General features: G+C 37.7%; 1 pseudogene; it reads right to left on the minus strand.

Annotated features, from left to right (window-relative positions):
- Positions 1–3,513: 3,513 nt before the first annotated feature.
- On the minus strand, positions 3,514–3,610 carry LOC125080227 (uncharacterized; annotated as a pseudogene).
- Positions 3,611–4,403: the final 793 nt, after the last annotated feature.

The following is a 4,403-nucleotide window of genomic DNA, read 5'->3' on the forward strand; positions in this document are numbered from 1 at the left end:
TTACTGGGATCCAAGTATGTCTGATCATATATCTGGAAAACTAACATATCAGGTGTGATTGTGCCTACCCCACAGTTCATGTGCATGAGAATGTGATGAGTATCTTGGGAGAGTGCATGTCTCAGGGAAGGAAGGGTTAGGCAGGCCATGAGGTAAAGACTTGGTCCTTGAAAAGAAGGAGCATCTTTGAGTTTAATATAATATCAATATCTCATATACCCCTCTAAGCCCAGTACCCCATGAAATCCTGTACATAAGCTCCATAGAATCGGTGTGCTGGTTATAGGGATGAAATGGAGTAACAGTCTTTTTGTACTGTGGTAATTATCAGACTCAATTTCTGGTTGCCATTCTTGAGCACTCGAAAATGAAAAGACATCTCAGGCTTGGGGTCAGTGGGACAGTTGACTAGAAAAGATGGCAATCACTCTCACAACAATACAGGGCCCAGAGTCCAAGAGATTGAAACTCTGGCTTCAAGCTCAACATAGAACAAGAAAGGAAGCAAAGGTCAGGGTGTTCTGAGATGAAGGAAGATTCGGACAGAAGCAACAGGTACAAGAGTAGAATTTCAAGAAATTGACATGGCGTAAGTCTTTTAGCTTCAAGGAGTTCCCACCTCCCCTGCTTTTCACTCAGTAGGCCGGTATCTAAGACTCACCAACATCACACTCCCATTGTACCCTCTATTCCCCACACCCCCACAAAGTAGGTTCTCAGCAAGAAGCTGCAGCATCTAATGCCAGAGTACCAGGTCATGCTGTAATAAGCTAACATAACCCATGCGTATACTCCGACAACCCCTTTCCATGTATCCTGGTCAGGCAACTGAGGATTACTTCATGATAATTACCTCTCCTAATCTGTCCTACGCCTCTTCCTCTTCATCTTTCCTTTATATTTATTGTTGTACCATGATCAAATAACAGTGTATGCAGCCTCATAACTCCTGATATGACTTCTGGAAAGTCAATACCACAGGTATGCCATGAAAACTACTATGATATCCTCCTCTAAATAATAATTGAATGAAATGACTAGTCTAAAAATCAGCAACTAGCTGGAGACAGAACAGGGATGATTCTCAAGATGTAATTCCTCCTTTTAAGCAAAAGGAAATTGATCTCATATTTAATTATATCCACTTGATACTGACAGAGTAGTTTGCTATCTATTTAACGTAGTAGATATACTGGATGAATAACAGAGGGAGTCATATTGTGGCTTCTGGTCATCACTCTAGAGAATGAGTGGACGCAGTGTTTCTAAGCACCCTGGACAGTTCCTTTGCTCTCATCAGTTCTACCCCTTGCATCTTTCCATTTGGATAAATGGGTCATAACAGCACTACACGGGTTTTAAAATCATATGTCAGAAAGTTTCTCAGCTGTCATCTTGTACAACTTTTTTTTATGTTTATTCCACACAGCTCCTATATTTCTTTTTTTTTTTTAATTTTATTTTTTATAAACATATATTTTTATCCCCAGGGGTACAGGTCTGCAAATCGCCAGGTTTACACACTTCACAGCACTCACCATAGCACATACCCTCCCCAATATCCATAACCCTACCCCCCCTCTCCCAAACCCCCTCCCCCCATCAACCCTCAGTTTGTTTTGTGAGATTAAGAGTCACTTATGGTTTGTCTCCCTCCCAATCCCATCTTGTTTCATTTATTCTTCTCCTACCCCCTTAACCCCCCATGTTGCATCTCCACTTCCTCATATCAGGGAGATCATATGATAGTTGTCTTTCTCCGATTGACTTATTTCGCTAAGCATTGTACAACTTTTTTGAGAGGTGAATTATCTTATGTGAGTTACTGATGGGTCAATTACTTCCACTGCTATCTTGTCTGGAATAAAAAACAACTCCTGTCTCCTAAGTCCCATTCTGAAAGCCTCTCTACAGCATATTGAGGTTTTCTAAATTCATCTAAGTCATTATTTTAAAAATAAGAGAATCCAACAAAGTTGGGAGACTCTAAACATATTTATTTGCCAAAGTTAACATTCTCTCCTTTCTCATTTATCTTCATAATCTGAGAGTGTAGTTTGGAAGAAAACTGTGTCAGTCTTTCTACCTAGTTGAGGTTTAAACTCTGCCTTATTTAACTATTTATATTTTTGTTTATTTTTCCCCATGCTTCTATACATGGTCAGGATATGAAGATATCACAAAAACCAGTGTCTCTAAGGATCATGCCCCTGGTGCAGGAAATGAAAGATTACATTCTTTCTAAGACATTATCTTATATGTACATAAAATATGGTTGATTCAAAATGTTCTTAACCTAGTAATAAATATTTGAATGCTAATTGTGCCTTGATTTCCAGCACACGTTTGTACCAATAACCTCACTTTAAAATCACTAGGGCCTTTTGTTGTTGTTGTTGTCGAAAGCCAATGCCAGAGGTGATGTGCCAAAGGAAACTTTAAAAATCCATTTTTGCATAGCATTCCTTACACTCATTCATTCTTTCTGCATTACAGCTCTATTGACATCTTTGCTTTTCAATCAGTTGCTATTAACGAATGTTAACACACCCCATTTTAGGCTCTGCTAAGATAAAATATTGTCAAAATAAATAAATCTTTCCAACAGCCATATTCATTTCCTGTTTTCCTTATTTTCCTACAGTGATAGACGTTTTCTTCCTTTTCTTTTATGTCCTTGATGTTGACACTTTCTTTTGGCTATTATACTGCTAATATATCGTTATTTGCCAATGTAACTATTGTAGAATAAGCCTAATTCTTCATTCTTATAATCTTACACATCCTAGCCTCATCTCTCATCCTTTCTGATCAACTAAAGTGAAAGCCACCGCCAACCTTCCCCACCCCCAAACTGACCCTTCTTGCCATTTGCAGGATCACAACTATTGCAAGAGTTCTTTCTGCTGCTAGAAAGAAGATAATAACAAGAGTTGAGTTGCCACAACCATACATTTCCATTTATATCCCTCCTCACCCTCCACCTAGAATCCAGACATCTAGCATTTCTTCCTTGAATATGATGTGGCCATATTGTCATCAACAACACACATTTTTTTGAGCCCCTACCATCCTAGGGGGACACAAAAGCTATGAGACATGGCATAAACTGCCTAAAAGCTACAGTGAATGAAAAGGTAATTCAATGCAAGATAACAGAGACTCAGAGATGATTCAGAGGATGAGCAATCCACAATGTATAAAAGGCTCAGAGACATAGTTCCTTCTCACGTCAAGCTTGAACTAGCCCTGAAAGGAGGAGAGGACATACCAGAATAGAAAAGAAGAGAGAAAATTTCCATGGGTGATTTCTTGATTTAAAAAGTTGGCTTTTTGTATTCATAGATTGTTCCTTTGTTGTTCTAAAGAATAAGGTTCTTCTTTATCTTTTTTTAAGTTTTTGGTTTAATTCCAGTTAGTTAACATACAGCATAAAATTAATTTCAACACTTCCATGCAATACCCTGTGCTTATCATGGCAAGTGTCCTCCTTCATCCCCATCACCTATTTAAAAAAATATGGATCACTATATGATTTTTTGTGTCGTCCTGGTGCAGGGACCATGCTCATCTTCTCTGTATCATTCCGATCTCAGTGTATGTGCCACACATTCATAGATAGTTCTGTTCAAAAAGACTTTTCAAAACACTCCGAAGGACCAAAAATAAATAAATAAATAAATCACATATTTGTGTACATTAGGCCCCAAAATTTAAAACTTCTTTATATTAATTTTCTAAACATTAAGAAACATAAGCAGACTAATTATTCTTGGCAGGTCTTTACATACTTTAATCAGTTTCTTAGCTATAGCAGACTCCAAAACTGTCACAAATATTTTTCCGAATAATTTGTTTTTATTAAGACAGTAATTTTTAATTTTGCCATACAGTTTCTTGCAATCCTAAAAGTTGAATTTTTGTTTAATCAACTTGGAATTACTGGCATTGCCAATTGACTCATCTTTTAGACTGTGTTTTGTTTTTTTTTTTAATTGAGAAAAATCTCCAGGTGGTCAGGTGAGGTCAGGCCAACTTCAACTAAACAGGGAAGATTTTTAATTCTAATTCCTTATAAGGAAGTGTACAAATACATCAGCTCAAATGTCCAAAGTTTCTATTTTTGGGTTTCCACCCAAATTACTTTCACTTTGTAGAGGATCAAACTCATCAAATAAGATGCTTCTATTTGCCATGTTTAAAATGTGACCCAGAAGGGAAGCAACTGGGGGGATGGGCAAAATGGGTGAAGGGGAGTGGGAGGTGCAGACCTCCAGGCATGGAATGAGTAACTCCTGGGAATAAAAGCACTCACAAGGAATAGAGTCAATGATATTGTAATAACGTTGTATGGTGAGAGATGGTAGCTTGTGGAGAATGTAGCATAATGCATAGAGAAGTCA

This window comes from Lutra lutra, chromosome 10 (genome assembly GCF_902655055.1).
Source record: "Lutra lutra chromosome 10, mLutLut1.2, whole genome shotgun sequence".
Lineage (NCBI taxonomy): Eukaryota > Metazoa > Chordata > Mammalia > Carnivora > Mustelidae > Lutra > Lutra lutra.